The sequence below is a fragment of the Bactrocera neohumeralis genome, unplaced genomic scaffold (genome assembly GCF_024586455.1).
Source record: "Bactrocera neohumeralis isolate Rockhampton unplaced genomic scaffold, APGP_CSIRO_Bneo_wtdbg2-racon-allhic-juicebox.fasta_v2 cluster09, whole genome shotgun sequence".
NCBI lineage: Eukaryota > Metazoa > Arthropoda > Insecta > Diptera > Tephritidae > Bactrocera > Bactrocera neohumeralis.
This window is the reverse complement of record NW_026089622.1, coordinates 27,537,273-27,555,388: the sequence shown is the minus strand read 5'-3', so window position 1 is coordinate 27,555,388 and position 18,116 is coordinate 27,537,273.

Below are 18,116 nucleotides of genomic sequence, written 5' to 3'. Positions count from 1 at the left end.
TAATCGATTTAAAAGTGGCTTCCATCAAATTCCTCTTAAGGAATCTGACGTGGAAAAGACAGCTTTTTCAGTGAACAACGGAAAATATGAGTTCACCAGACTTCCCTTTGGCTTAAAGAACGCCCCTGCCATTTTCCAACGGACGTTAGACGATATTCTACGACAACACATAGGCAAAATATGTTATGTATATATAGACGGCATAATAATATTTAGCAAAGATGAAGAAACACATTCCCAAAACATAGACACAATTTTCAATACTTTAAATAATGCTAACATGAAAGTACAAATCGATAAATGCGAATTTTTCAAAAAACAGGTCGAGTTCCTAGGATTTGTAGTTTCCTCCGATGGAATCTCTACAAACCCATCAAAAGTACAATCAATAGTAAATTTTCCTTACCCTCTTACTCTCAAAGACTTTCCTAGGCTTATCCGGATATTATAGAAGATTTATCAGGGATTATGCGAAGCTCGCAAAGCCACTCACATCCTTACTTCGAGGCGAAGAAGGCAGGATGTCAAAAAATATCTCAAAGAAAACTCACATACATCTGAATGACGAAGCTAAGGCAGCGTTTAATAAAATCAAGGCTGCTTTGACGTCAAAAGACGTCATTTTACAATACCCTGACTACAAAAAAGAATTTGAACTAACTACAGATGCTTCCAAATACGCAATAGGCGCTGTTTTGGAACAAAATGGTAAACCTATAACATTCATTTTAAGGACATTGAGCAAAACCGATGAGAATTATGCAGTAAACGAAAAGGAAATGCTTGCCATAATTTGGGAACTAAATTCCTTTAGAAATTATCTGTATGGCACAGCAAAAGTAATAATCCATACGGATCATCAACCTCTCACGTACGCTCTGAGCAACAAAAATAACAATTCAAAGTTAAAGCGCTGGAAAGCAATACTCGAGGAATATAATTATGAAATTAAATATAAACCCGGAAAATCCAATGTGGTAGCAGATACACTATCCAGACCTTTCGAAATAAATTCCTTATCAGTTGCCACACATTCAGTCGAAAGCTCATCTCACAATCTAATCCCAGCAGTAGAGGCACCTATAAATGCTTTTAAAAACCAACTTTGGATCTCAGTAGGACACGAAGAGAGTTATCAGTTCAAAATACCGTTTCAAACGTACCATAGACATATAATCACAAAACCCAATTTTTCTCGGGAAAACCTAATTTCACTTTTAAAACATTACCTAAATCCTTCAGTGATAAATGGCATATTTACCTCTGAAGAGATAATAGGAAAAATACAAGAAATATACCCACTCCACTTCTGTAATTATAAAATCCGATATACCCAAACAAAGGTAGAAGACATACCAAATGAGGACACACAAACTGAAGAGATACTGAAAGAACACAAACGAGCGCACAGAAATAGGGAAGAAAATGAAAAACAACTCATACAAAAGTTGTACTTTCCTAAGATGAGAGCAAAAATAGCAAATATAATAAAGCAATGCAAAATTTGTAAAGAGAACAAATACGACCGCCATCCTAATAAACCACAACTACACGAAACCCCAATAGATATATTCAATACAGAAAAAAACTGGTACTCACTGCAGTGGATAAATTCTCGAAATATGCCCAAGTTAGGATAATAGAATCAAAAGCAATAGAAGATATCAGGGAACCATTGCGACAAATACTTTTCGCTTTCGGTGTACCCAAAACAATAGTCATAGACAACGAGAAATCTCTAAATTCATCTTCAATACAATTTATGGTCGAAGATCAACTTGGTATTAATTTTTAAAACACCCCCTTACGCGAGCAAAGTTAACGGACAGGTAGAAAGATTTCATTCTACCCTATCTGAAATTATGCGTTGTCTTCAAACTGAACATACCCATCGCTCCTTTCAGGAACTCCTTGACCGTTGCACATACGAGTATAACTACTCCATACACTCTGCTACAGGGAAACGACCAATAGAAACATTTTTTGGTAGACGCATTTCAATAGACCCAGAGCAATACGAGAAAGCAAGACAAGAAAATATCATAACTCTTCAGAAAAGACAAGCAAAAGATTTAGAATTTCACAATAAAACACGAAAGCCAACGAAAACCTACTCTCCTGGGGAAATAATATATGTTAGAATAAACAAACGATTAGGATCTAAGCTCACAGCTAGATATAAAAAAGAAGTTGTGAAAGAAGATAAATCCAGTGTAGTAATCACGGAGAAAGGACGAACGGTACACAAAAGCAACATTAAAACCTAGTTATATTACCCCTTCTTTTTTTCCTTTTTTTCCTCTTACAGATTTTTCGTAAATCTGGTGTACGCAGACTTCCAAATAATAGACTACACCAACTCGCAGTTAGCAACATTTAACACAGGACTAACCAAAATTCAAACAGGAACGTACAGATTAATACATAAAGTCGACCTGGATGCATGCCAGAAAACATTGAATGAAATAAGCAGCATCATTAAAATAAAGATCACTGAAGAAAATCCCCTCCTTCCTATTCTCATTAACGAACTAAACTTGACACAGACTTATTTAAACAGACTTAAACCAAGGAGATTTAAAAAATCAATAGATGCACTAGGGACAGTCTGGAAATGGATCGCTGGAAATCCCGACCACGACGACCTAGTAATTCTAGAAAATCAACTTAACAATATAATAGAAAATAACAATAAACAAGTAATAATTAACAAAGTAATTTTTGACAGAATTAACAATATCACCACAACATCAAATAAAATAATAAAATCTTTACAAACGAACGAAGAAATACAACACCATTTGGCTCTTGAAATAAAATATAAATTAAAAATTATTAAAGAGGAAATAATTAATATAGACTACGCAATGCATTGGGCAAAGGCCGGCATCGTAAATTCATACATTTTGTCAAATGATGAACTTAGATTAATAAAATCTGTATTTGAAAATAATATTTTTACATTAAATAATATGGAAGACTCACTAGAGCTAGCGAATATAAAAGTCGCCTCAAACAATACAATGTTACTTTATATAGTCGGAATACCCGTAACAAATGAGGATATTTGCGACTCAATTTTGATAAAACCAATAAAAATAGGGAAAAATATTAATAAAATCCCCTATGAGGATATAGTTACTTGTAATAATGACAAAGTTTTTGGCGTTAAGAATAAATGTAAGGAACATAATAATATAAGAATTTGTAGCCGTAGGAATTTAATAGATATTAGTAACACTACTTGCGTCCCTCGACTACTTCGAAGCGAACCAGCGGAATGCACTATAATAAACAATCAGCACATCCCATCAGTAGAGAATATCTCACCTGGCATCATACTACTAAATCAGTACATTGGCACAATAGAGATCGACAACCAAAAGATAAATCTTACTGGATCGTACGCAGTACAATATCACAATTCTACAGTTAGCATTGACGAACAAAAATATACCTTTAGCGAAACGTTAAGCACCAAACCACTACCCGCAATTCTGCAACCAAATCTCCCTTCAAATAGGGAAGAAGAAATCCTAAGTTTGGAAATGTTGAAAGAACTCCACATGAACAACACCAAACACCTAAAAGCACTACATACCTATAACCCACAGAGCAGCTTTAATCACGAATTTATCTCTTTCAATCATCAGTCTGATATTCGTAGCGGTAATAGTCATCGCATTAGTTCTAAGGGAACTTTTCAAAAGCAAACTGGTAGAACGGTCAAGTTATAACGTAAACGTAAACGTGAATGACCCTTAAGAGTTCACAACATCCGAAACACCACAGTTAACAGAGTCAATAACGCTAGTAAGCCAAATGCAGTAACCCAGTAGAACAAACGGGGACGTTTGTTTTTAGGGGTGGAGGAGTTAACACCAGAAAAGTTACAAATAAACCAATAACTGTCGACGTCAACTATCCCCAATAGGAAATATTCCAGACGTTTAGTCAGCAGAAACAAACAAGTGGGAACAACATCCGCCATGCGCCGCAAGTCAGCAGAAACAAACAATTGGGAACAACATCCGCTATGCGCCGCATAAGCGAACGTTAAACAAAAGTGCTAACGCAAGTAGATTTAGGCAATATTAAGAATATGTTTAATTGTAAATTAAGTTTAGTTGTTATTTGGATTTTAAACAATAAAGGTCAATTTGACCACAAAATATTTTTTTACGCCTTTGTAACTAATAAGTCGTTAATTTATATATGCATATTGTTAGTAGTAATGTAGTGTATAGTGTAATAATGTGTTAAAGTGTAGATATATATCTTGCCCTTATCCTTTCACCTTCTCGTGTATACTGCAAAGAGTCACCGGAATTAACTACTACTAGCGCGATTTTAAAACTCCGAACGCTCTTTCAACACAATTTCTGGCAGTACAATGTAGCTTATTATACTTTCGCTCTTGAGAAGTACATACTAGGATTTCCGACCGGTGTTAAGAGCCAAGGTTCTAAAGGGTAACCTTGGTCACCAATCAGCCACGACTCCCTTCGGTGCCCTACAGAGTCATTGGTGTGTTGACGAATGAGATGCTCTCATAGGTCAGAAGTTGCCCAAATTCCAGAGTCATGTGTCGCACCCGCATTTAGCATTTAGAAACGTGAAGCAAAAACGGTGATCACATACCTGAGAAAGTTAACTTATGTATGTCAGTTATTAAGTTTATACACAACAAAACATACCGCTTCGACATTAATGCTGTAGAAGCCCTTCCTATTTAAATATAAGCCAATGGGACGTTCAATATTATTTGACGCCTCCTGCGTGCAATAATTGCAACATGTGTACAGTCGATTGCTCCTATAGTACTCTTTATTCCGTATTTTGTGAAAAATCTGAAATTGAACTCAGTGAATTTAGATGAATCCAATTGTTTTAATACAAATGTATGTACATACCCGGTTCTGACTATATTTTCTTCCTCAGTGGAACTAGGAAATTTTATTTCTTCTCCTTTAACTTTTACTATAAGTTTGGCCACGGCCCGCATACTTCTCAAGAGTGACGACTGACTCATTGGCAAGTTACAGTTATTACCGACACATTTTTGGTAGGAACCGTGACCAAAGAAATTTAAAGTTGCCAGGACTCTAATGGTCAAAGGCAATGAAGTCTTTTGTTGATCATGAGGCCGTAAGTCATCTATTAGACTCCGGCAAATATCACGCGGCAGTCGGAAATTTTTCATGAACTCACTTTCACTGAGGGCAAATGGATCAGTAGAATCCCTCAAACTCCTGAAATAACGTGCGCGATCTCTATTTTCTAAATTTTCCTCCTCTTCTAACAGCAACAATAATAATATGTCTTCTTCCATTTTATTTTATTTAATTTCAATCAAAATTACAATTAAAATGTGTTCACAATATTTTCACAAACAGTTGTTGAATTTGTCAAGAGCATTTGACATCTTGATAATTTATCTGGAAAAGAGCTTTTGGTTTTTGACACAGAATACCAAAGACTTGATAAATAATCAATATTGATAAATAAGCAAGATGGTGAATTTATCAAGTGCACAGAATCGGGCTGTATGTATGTACATATATATACGTATGGGCGTGCATATTATAAATCGTCAACAGCTATGTTGCCACTTTTGTCACTCCCTGTTTTTTGTGTTTTGCGAGTTTGCATCAGAAAGTTGTTCAATTTATGATTTTTAACGTTTGCGATCGTCGCAAAAAGCCGCTTGTGGGCAAACACATGCTCGGGGAGATGTTACGGCGTCTGTTTCTGAGAAAGAAGCGAGGTCACTTGTGGAATATGCCCCTGCGTTTATGAATGAAATCGTTTTTGTTGAATATTTACTACATTTGTTCTTCGCCAATTTGGCTGTCATATTGACTTGTGATGCTTATGCTATTTGAGACAATTGTTGTTTTTGTAGAACAATGTTCCAATTTTTTGTTGGTGACATATTCACATGTGGACGCATATGTATGTTTGTATGCTTGTGCATTATTTGTTCGGCAATGTATACAAATACATATATGTACATATACATAAGTATATATGAATGTATGAACAGGCAGATCAATGCGCGCACATGTAATATATTGATAGTTGATAAAATCATGGTTTGAATTTCTGAACGCGCACATGCGTATACATACATTCATATGAGCATGTGCAGATACATAAGATTAATATGATAGACGATGTATTTATATATTGTTGTGATAAATTCAATTTCCATTAGTAAGAAACATAATACAAAAATATTTATTTGTATAGTATATTATGTAAAAATCTAATAAAATTATTAAATATGTAAGTCCAAATTGGCTATAAATATTACTATGCATGCATTCATACAAAAGTATACTCATATAATTACTGTTACATGCCTATATGGAAATGCCGACGGCAAAACGCAAAAGTATAAGTTAGCACAGGTAACCAAACATCCGGCAAAAATATCACTTGCACCGAATTCGCTGACGGCGCGTCTGCAACTTTATAAGAACTCAATACCGCATTAAGTATGCATCCGGCCATTATGCTGATCGCACGCTTTTAGCCTTGCACGTGACAACAACAAACAAAGTGTAAGCAACTAAGAAGTCACACGGCAAATAACGTGCAGCAACTCAAGTTAGGGCAAAGTAGTGTAGGTATTCAGACGCTAACGTCGCTCGTATGTAATTCAGTTATTTCAACTCTTCCGCTGAGACCGGCTGCCCTTGGTATTACCAAGGGAAATAAAATTTTTAAAACAAATTAAAAGAGAAATTGTTTACTTATACATATTGCGATTGCCTGGTTCAAAGCAAAAATTGAAGCATGAAAATATCACAATGCTGTGATGTTGAGTATCATAACGAGCATGCATACATATATTTATTTCTCTTCATATTCTGTTGTCGATGTTTTAAGTTCTCCGGCTGAGCATTCAATGAAAATTATGCTCAGAAATATATGTACATTGCTATTACAGACGTATGTTGGGACTTTGGCTTATATTTTTCTACGTTTACATGCAATCATATCAATTGACATGAATATCATTTTGCGAATTTTTGTGAATTCATTCAAAATTGATATCATTATTTTTAAATTATGCTATATTCAAGGTAATATTTGTAGCTAACGTGCAAATAAAAGCTAATTTTTAAATATTTCTTATCTTTGATAATATAATATACATGTATATACTTATATGATATACTCTCTTAACTTAAGACATATAATACAATAATAATACATACATGTAAATCACACCTTTTATCATTTAAAATTTTCATATGCATTTATCCTGCAGATATGTACGTAAGTACAAATCAATTTCAAATCAAAATATTATCATTTATCAGTAATATAACATGCGCGCGCTGCTCTAAATGTACATGCACACATACATACATATGTGCGTATGACATTGCCACACAAATAATTCATACACAAACTTACTTACATATTGTCAACAAGTGTTCAAGGTGTACGGACGTGTTTTTGAATTCGCTCCGTGATTCTGATTTTTGCAAAAAGTAAGCAAACAATAATAATAAATAAAAACAAACAAACAAATAAAAAAACGGTGCATACAAACTATTAATAATAAACATTAACAAATAGTGCACAAAACAAATATATAAATTTAAAAAACAAAACAAAAAAAGAAACATTAATGAGTGCTTCGCAGCCAAAAGCCTCAGCAAAACCGTAGGCATTCCTTAAATGCCTAGTCGAGCCAACAGAAGCAACTCCTGGCAAAAACAAATGTAACGGCGATGATGAGTCATCGCAGCGATCAGAAGAAAGGGCAACTAAGCAAGCGCAGTCAGCAGAAGCAGCAGTAAACAGCAATCGAGCAACAACAAATCCACTGACAGCAGTCACTATGCAGGTACCAGCAAGCATCCGGACAGGAAAATAAAATGCAAGGTAAATGTACCAAGCAAAAAAGGACCATCAGTTCAGACTGGTATTGATCGCTACATTAATGTAAAAAGGAAATTGAGTCCTATTAAAACAACGGTCAATATCAAAAAATTTCAGGCAGGAATGCCAAACAGTAAAAAGCCAGAAATTCTTAATGGCAACAGATTTGCCTTATTAAGCAAAGAGCCTAACGACGAAGCAAAGGGTACCACCACGGTCGTGAATGCCAAACCCCCTCCAATCAATTTGCGTGAGCGTAGCTCAAATGCGCTTGTTTCCAAAATGAGCAATATAATAGGCATAAACAATTTTCACATTGTGCCCTTGAAAAAAGGTAACATAGATGAAACAAAAATTGAAACATACACTGAAAAAAGTTTCATGGATATTGTAAAATTCCTATCAAATAACAACAAGAATTACTACTCTTACCAACTGAAGAGCTCAAAAGGCCTAGTTGTTGTCATAAAAGGTATAGAGTTTTCGGTAGACTCTAACGGTGATTTTAGCATTAAATCAGTAGTAAATATTTTTAACAAGAACAATGTCGCACAACCAATGTTCAAAATAGAATTGATGCCAGATCCTAACAAATTAAAGAAAAATGAAATACACCCGATTTACAATTTAAAATATCTACTCCATCACAGAATCACCGTTGAGGAACCACACAAGAGAAATGGTCCAGTACAATGTACAAACTGCCACGAGTATGGACACACGAAAGCATATTGCATTCTACGAAGTGTCTGTGTAGTGTGTGGTGATCTTCATCCTACTTCAAAATGTACTCTTAACAAGTAAGGAAGGGCTAAGTTCGGGTGTCACCGAACATTTTATACTCTCGCATGATAAATTGATAATCGAGATTTCATTATCAGTCACTTACATATTTTTCAAATACCGTATCTGTGTAAAGTTTTATTCCGCTATCATCATTGGTTCGTAATGTATATATTATACAGAGAAGGCATCAGATGGAGTTCAAAATAGCGTTATATTGGAAGAAGGCGTGGTTGTGAACCGATTTCACCCATATTCCGTACATGTCATCAGGGTGTTAAGAAAATATTATATACCGAATTTCATTGAAATCGGTCGAGTAGTTCCTGAGATATGGTTTTTGGTCCATAAGTGGGCGAGGCCACGCCCATTTTCAATTTTTCAAAAAAGTCTGGGTGCAGCTTCCTTCTGCAATTTCTTCCGTAAAATTTAGTGTTTCTGTCGTTTTTTGTTAGTCCGTTAACGCACTTTTAGTGATTTTCAACATAACCTTTGTATGGGAGGTGGGCGTGGTTAATATTCGATTTCTTCCATTTTTGAACTGTATATGGAAATGCCTGAAGAAAACGACTCTGTAGAGTTTGGTTGGCATAGCTATAGTAGTTTCCGAGATACGTACAAAAAACTTAGTAGGGGGCGGGGCCACGCCCACTTTTCCAAAAATATTACGTCCAAATATGCCCCTCCCTAATGCGATCTTTTGTGCCAAATTTCACTTTAATATCTCCATTTATGGCTTAGTTATGACACTTTATAGGTTTTCGGTTTCCGCCATTTTGTGGGCGTGGCAGTTGGCCGATTTTGCCCATCTTCGAACTTAACCTTCTTATGGAGCCAAGGAAGACGTGTACCAAGTTTCATGACGATATCTCAATTTTTACTCAAGTTACAGCTTGCACGGACGGACGGACACAGACAGACGGACGGACGGACGGACAGACGGACAGACGGACGGACAGACAGACATCCGGATTTCGACTGATCACTTTGGTATATATAACCCTATATCTGACTCTTTTAGTTTTAGGACTTACAAACAACCGTTATGTGAACAAAACTATAATACTCTCCTTAGCAACATTGTTGCGAGAGTATAAAAAAGAGGTTTGAAATAAAAATCAATTGTAGGGGAAATCACACTGCTAACTACAGGGGTTGCCGTGTATACAACGATTTGAAATCGAAGTTGTCACAGGGCATCCAAGCACGTCGTAACCAAATGATGAATATTTCATCTAATGAAAATATTAAAATCCCCGTCCATAATTCAAAACCAGTAAATCTTAAAGACAATGCTACACAAGGGAGCTATGCAAACGTGGTGAAAGGCAATACTACACAAATGCAATTACCCCAACCTTACCCAATGTATGACACAATTTATGGCTTCAATGCAAAATATCATTCAAGAGATAATCAAATCACAAAACCAAATGTTACAAACTTTTTTAAGTAAAAATGAGTGTATTAAACATTTGTTTATGGAATGCTAACGGTGTTAACCAACATAAATTGGAACTTATTAGATTTCTGGATGAAAATAATATTGCTGTATTGCTATTGTCAGAAACTCATCTTACGAACAAAAACAATTTCTTTATACCGGGGTTTAGACTCTATGTTACAAACCACCCAGATGGAAAGGCACATGGAGGAACATCAGTGTTGGTTTGAAAACGGTTAAGTCACCACACATTAGAATCTAATGCCACAGCGCAATTACAAGCTACAACAATAACTATAAAAAATCGCTGCGGGGACTTAAATCTGACGGCCATATACTGCCCACCTCGGTTTAAAATTACAGACATCCAATTTAAAGACTTTTTTGGAACACTATGCCATAGATTTCTAGCAGGTGGAGATGCAAAGCACACGTATTGGGACTCACGGCTAATTAATCCGAAAGGACGACAGCTGTATCACACTATTATACGAGTAAATAAGCACAATAAACTTGACATAATATCTCCTGGTGAGCCGACATATTGGCCTAGTGATCGTGAAAAAATACCAGATTTAATTGATTTTGCTGTAATCAAAAATATAGATAAATCGCACATAACAGCTGATACATGTACTGATCTATCTTCTGATCACTCTCCTGTACTAATAAAATTATGTGAACAACCCATATTCGTTGATCCAAAAGTGGGTCTAACATCTTATAAAACGAATTGGCTAAAATATAAAAATACGTGAGTAGCCACATTAATGTTGAGTACAAAATAAATACAGTAAGAGATATTGACGAAAGCATAGAAGAACTCAATGATATAATAACTTGCGCAGCTGTCAAACAAAAACTATAAGCCGCTTGGTGCCAGAAAAATTACTAAGAGAGAAATAGAAAAGCTTGTAAATGAAAAAAGGCGTGCAAGGCGTGAATGGCAGATAAATCGCTCCCCTTCCACTCAGCTTCAATTGAAAGCTGAGCTGCACGTAAATTAAAAAAAGCGCTTAAACGTGAGGAAGAAAGCTTTGTCCAAATTCAAACAAGCAAGCAAGTCCCTGAAGCCACCAACTAACTCCAACATGCCTATACGAGACATGGGTGGAAATTGGGCACAAAGTGACGAGGAAAAGGCTAATTGTTTTGCAAACCACCTAGAAAAGGTATTTCAACCAAATTGTCCAAAGAACAACTTCGAGTTGTCCAGCTTACGCAACACAGTTAACGAGTCACTCGAGTCTTTTAAGACTTCACCTTCTGAAATTATTAGAATAATAAAAGAACTTGCAAAATCTTCAAATATTGTTCTACAAAAAAATAACAATCGTCTCAAACATCATCATACATACTTATATGTGCGTATGACATTCCGACACAAATAATGCATATACAACATACATACTTATATGCGTTCACATATAGATATGTCACCCGCAAAAATTACAAATATTGTTCTACAAAAAAAACAATCGTCTGAAATAGCATCAGAAATCAATATGGCAGCCAAATTGCCGACGTCAAAATTTATAGTAAATTACACAACAACAAAAATTTCATTCATAAACGCAAGCGCACATTCAACAGGCGAATTTGATTCAATCATAAACCAAAGGTCATACCTCTCCCCGAGCATGCCTTTGCCAACAACAAGTTAAAATTCATAAATTGAATATATGTATTTCTGAAATTTTATGGAAAGAAAAAGTGACAACCCCTCAAATATAAGTATTAAAATATTTTAGAACAAAATTGACAACATAGTTTATTTGTCGATTTTCAAGTCAAGAAATATTTCAAAGAAAATATTCAATATTCCCTGATTTATGTGTACAGTCAATCCTGGTTAAGTAGTACTCCGCTTAAATAAAAATTAAATCTCTCCTTCATCACTCTTAACAGCCTATATTATATCTTGCTGCATCTCACGGTTTGTTTTTTGAAATACATAGAAGTTATCGTTTTAAGTACCACTTGCTTAAGTATCCGCACTCGCTTTTGTGCCATATTACATTTTTATTTTTAACAAACCACAAAAATCTGTATCTTTAATTGTGGCATATAACCGGGATTGACTGTATTTGTCAAGGAATGTAAAAACTTTTTTGTAATTCTGAAATATTTTTACGCAGCTGCGTCGATATGTTTGCAAGGTCACACACAAACATACATATTTACGCTGGTTTGAAGGTGGAGCTGTACAGCGGCAAGGGAAGCGGTGACAATCGGCGGCCATTCGTTTATTTTTTTCGGCACAGCTCAGGGGTCGAAGCGTTACATCCGTTAACGTATCACTCGTCACGTAAAAGCCTGTATTTCGTATTATGACATACGTGATCGTGACGCTTCTATTGTAATCTGGTATGATGGCATACGTGAAGGAGTATATATAAAGCTTCCGTTCTTTCGAATTGTCATTCGACCGCAAATTACATTAAATTGACATTAAAAATAAAATTATTTACGGTAACAGACATATACATTTGTGAATTAATTAGATTATTAAAGATTATTTGGTTTCTTATCGTTTGGATTGCGGTGAAGCAGTTCGCTGCCCAGGTGTCCATTTCTTGTGTGTGATAAGAATCGCAATTTTGAGGGTCGCAACTTGTTGTAAATTTTATGCAGATATTATGTAATGCCTCACAAACGTTAGCAAATCTTCCACTTTTGTGGGGTGATACCTTCCTCTTGCCAAATTTCCTAAAATTCTCCACCGTCTTTTTAAGATTCCAATGCTTTGTTCAACAATACATCTACAAAGAAAATTTTGTTAATGAGGATTCATAATTTTTTTTTATACCTACTATTGCTACGATCTCTTAGCTATCTCTTCACTACTTTTTTATCCCCATCACTTTCACTAGAGCTCAAATGAAAAACCAAAGTTGGATTCATTTTTATATTTAATTAGCTTTTGTTAGTTTATTGAAAATTCCGCCACAGTTTTGACAGTTCCATATCTATTGCGACCTAAAAATACGATCCAAAGCAATGTGGAATTTAAAAACTATTGTGAATTGAAAATACATTACGATCCGTTTGCTATGGTATGTCATAATGCCAATCACCGTATACGATTAACGATCACGTAATTTGCTTTCGTATGTTTGCCGATCCGTGCACGGATGTAACGATTCGACCCCAGATTTTCTACCAACAGCACAATGTTGTGCCGCTTTGTTGTCGCATCAGTTCTTCGGCAAATTGACTTTTTGACAAAACGTTAAGTTCGGCCATTGGTTGTCCGTGACAACGGAGATTTTGTATGAAACAATGGGTGTATATATTTATATCAGTGTCGGTATGAGAGGATCTGGCACTGTGCTGGTGGGCACGAAAAAAAAGTAGCCCAGTGAGAAATTGGAATTAAAATTAAGCATCTAATCTAAATAATTAGTAGTATAATAAAAATTAACAAAATGTCTTTTAAGGATATATTCCCTAATATTAGATTGGGTATTTAATAAATTATACAAAACACTAAATGAAACACTTTGAGAATGCTTACATATATAAATGCTAAAGTGCAAAATCATTCATTAATTTACATAAACATTTATTTTGCCAAAATATGTTCGCACAGTTCAATGAAATTTCATTTCACACTAATTTCGTCAAGTAATTATAGCGGTTTACTTCTGTCATCCCGCCTTTTCTGAAATCAGCTGATCGAAATTCCCTGATCTCCTTCGCTGTTAAATAATCAGGGAACGCGTTTGAGAGAAAAATGAGAGCCACTGCGAGAGTCTCGTATCATATTATCCATGGCTCGACAACGACTGAACGATCGAGCGTAAGCGTATGTGTGAAGTTAGTTTGCACAATTGTGCTAAGAAATACCGACCACTGATTTACATATATACAAAGTTATGCGTAGACAAATTTACAAGCTTTATGGGAATGATTCTTTCAAATTTGTTTACGTTCACACAAAATTACATACATACATATGTGAATATGTGAACTTTATGCGTACGGTCTTTTAAAATCTGTTTACATGTACACAAATTTATATGCGTATGACATGGTCTTTTAAGATGTTATCAAAACTTCTAATGCCCAAAGCAAATAAATACATACATAAATATATAAGTTAATAAACCTTTAGTAACTATAAATATATTAATTAAATATTTAAGTAAAAATAGAAATACGACTTTATTATACATTTCAACAGATTTAATGGAGTGCATCATTAAATGTGTCAAATTGCAAAGTGAAATCCACTAATAAAAAAGAGTACCCCTCCAAAAAATTAAATATCGTAAATTTGGCAACGCGGTGAACCTTCTCTATATCAGAGAACGTTTATCATAGAGAAAGTTCACGTTTTAGATATCGTAACTTTTCGCAGGGGTACTCGGAAGAGATGAGGGAGTTTCATCAGAGTTTTGCAGCAGGGGACTCCAAAATAGCGGAATTGAGCATTTTTGTTAAATGAGAAATATAATGCTAATTTCAATGTAAAGAAATGTACGTTTATTTTCAATGCGCAACCGACTCGGCATATAATTTATTGATTATCGGTATATATTTGATATCAAAGCATATACTTAGTGTATAAGTATGTATGTACGTATATTAAAATTTACCTACATACATATGTATGTCATCATGACCATGACAGACCATACGCATAATGTTAGTAAATTTGTCTACATATAACATATGTATGTATATAAATATGTACACTCAATGCTTCATGCGAAATTTCCCTTGATACGGACAACCAATGGCAAAGCTCACGTTTTGTCAAAGAGCAGAGAACGAATGTATATTTATAGAGAAGGTCCAACAACGGACAAGCGTGTGAACTGTCAAAAGCTAACAAAATGCGATGAGCGTGTTTCACCACAGCTAGCTCAGAAGGAGAAATGTTAACAGTGGCGAGTGAACAGAGCTGAGCATTTAATAAAAATCAATTGATACTGATTGTTGTTGTTCACGTACAAACATGGCTCATGTCCAAACCTTTTGAACCCGATGCTGGTTAAAACTGCGTCTAACGTGCTATTTCAAACACGGCCGGATTGTTTCAATCCATAAATTTGCTTTCTGTAGCTTTAGCACCTTTTCTGGATACTTCTTGCTGATAAAGCCCTCTGGTTGTTTCATGAAAATATTTTCTTCAAGTTTGCTGTTCAAATACGCGTTCGATATGTCAATATGGTGCATGTTTTTCTGCAGCTATCGCAAAAAACATGCTTATCGTCTCGTAACGTATAACTGGAGACAACGTCTCCCAGTAGTTGACACCTAATTGTTGCCCACAACCTTTTGCAACTAATCTTGATTTAAACTTATCGATATTTCCGCTTGCATCTCGCTTGATTCGATAAACCTGTTTTGCGCCAATGGTTTTTGTCCCTTCGGTAAATCAACTAACAACCATGTATGTAGCATCATATTCCAACTGCATGGATTTTCGCCATTCAACTGCATGTTGACCACTCAATGCTTCCGTTGGACTTTGAGGCGTTTCGTCATCTTCTGTAGAGTTTACATTTAAAAGTTGAAACTGCTTCTTTGGCTGCCTGGTTGACCTGTTCGAATATGTTTTGGTAACTCATCTTGTTCTGAACTTGTTGCACTCTGCTCTGCTTCAGAATCACTTGCTGTGGCAAACTCGTCCTCCTCATCGTCGAAGTCGTTTTTCATTTCACGCTCGCCTACATTTTCAGTTGCTGACTGCTCATCTTCTGGAGACTTAAGACGAATGATGTTTGTCGCGAAGTCACCATTGCATTGTGATAAACTAATTTCTGAAGTGATGCTCGTATTAAACTCGCTTTCAATGAATTTAATGTCGCGCCTTTCTACTATAATACGCCGCTGTTGATCATATAAACGATAAGCTTTTGCTGTATTGGAATAACCAACAAAAATGTACTCCTTGCCTTTCGCATCGAATTTGCCTTTGTTTGTTTTGTCTAGTGCAAATGTACGTGACCCGAAAATACGTAGATGCTTTACTGATGGTTTACGCTGCTTCCACACCTCAAATGGAGTACGAGAATTCAATGCCTTCGTTGGGCATCTATTTCGTAAATACACCGGGGGTTTGTACCGCTTAAGCCCACAAAAATTTACCAAAATTTGCATGAATTAATTAACTTTTGGCCATTTCGACTATGGTTCGGTTGGCTCGCTCCGCAACACCATTTTGCTGGGGTGTATACGGAACAGTCAACTCCCTCTTTATACCACAACTTTTCAAAAAATTATCAAATTCACTGTTAACATATTCTTTACCATTATCACTTCGTATGGCTTTTATCTTACAGTCCATTTGGCATTCAACAAAGCTTTTAAAATTTCTAAATTTTTCAAAATCTTCACTTTTGGCTTTCATAAAGTATACAAATGTTTTTCTAGAAAAATCGTCTATAGTTAAATGTAACAAAAAATCGATTACCACCTAGCGATTTAACATTCATAGGCCCACACACATCTGTATGCACAAGTTCAAGTACTTTCTTCGTTGAACGCTCAGTCTTTTGTACAAATGATAATGCACAAATTTTCGCTTTATTGCACGTATCGCAATTCACTTGTTTTGGTATACCCTTTAATTTCATATCATGAATTAATTCTTTTTCACTGAGTTCACGTAAACTTTTGAAATTCAAGTGACCGTATCTGTTGTGCCACATTGTAACTTGCGAGTTAGTTAACATATTTACAACACGAACAACTCTTTTACAATATATAAATATATGTTATTTATTCGTTTTGCTTTTAACACTAATTGTTTTTCTTTATTTCTCACTAAAGCCGTTTCTTTTTCGAACATAGTGTAATTTCCGAACTGCACTGACAAAAAATTCATGCGTAGCGCTGGTACATATAAAACGTTTTGTAATTCTATTTTGCGTTTTTCACTTTGCAGTAATACAGTACCTATACCGTATGATTCAACATATTGATCAGCCAGAGAACATAAAACATAGAAAAGGTGCAAATTGAATTCTGTATGATGTTCGATTGGACGGCTAACAGAGCTTATAAGATTTTGGAACGGAATTCACCATTCCCGCTGCTATTTAGCAGAATTGAGCACGTGCAGTGGCAGAAATATATGTAAAACGACTGAATCCATGCGAGAATGAATAAAGAGAAATGCTTTGAAGAAAAATATGCAAAGTCAAAGAATGTAAATAAGCATTCTTTGAGACACATATGCGTGATCTTGTATCATATGAACCATTTTTACCATAACCATAATTATTTCAAAAAAGTTATATTTATTTCGTCTATTACAAAGCGAAGATGTGTCAAATGAACTTCATTTCTTCAAAGAAAATTGATGACCTTCATGAAATGTGCATATTCGCATTATTTCGTTATCATTTCCATATTTGCACCAATAGAATTTCTGTGGCATATACATATGTATGTACATATATTATTTCTTTGGCACATTTGTCTGTATGTTTACGAAAGCAAATGCGAGCCATATACATACATATGTATGTACATATGTGCATTCATAATAACAAGTGTCGCACGCTTCTTTCGTATCTCCGTTGTCACGGTCAACCAATGGCCGAAACTTGCGTTTTGTCAAAGAGTCAAGTGCTGAACAAATTGAGCACGACAGACTGCAAGCGACATCTGTCAAATATTAAAATACACACGTTCTTATAGACACAGTTACGTAGTTGTGCAGCTGGCTCAATAACTGTGTCCCTAAGAATGTGTGTATTCTAATATTCCTTTGCAGCCTGTAGCGCTCAATGTGTTCAGCACTTCAATGTGTCGAAACACTGACGCGACGGTAAAGCGCCACAACATTGTGTTGTTGGTAGAAAATCCGAGCTGTGCCGAAAGAAACTAACAAACGATCGCCGATTGTTACCGCTTCCCTTGCTGCTCGACCAGCGTCGCCAACAAGCTAGCGTAAATATGTATGCATATGTATGAGCGTGAATACATATCGACGCAGATTTTTGCGAGTCACGGAAAAATATTTTAGACAAAT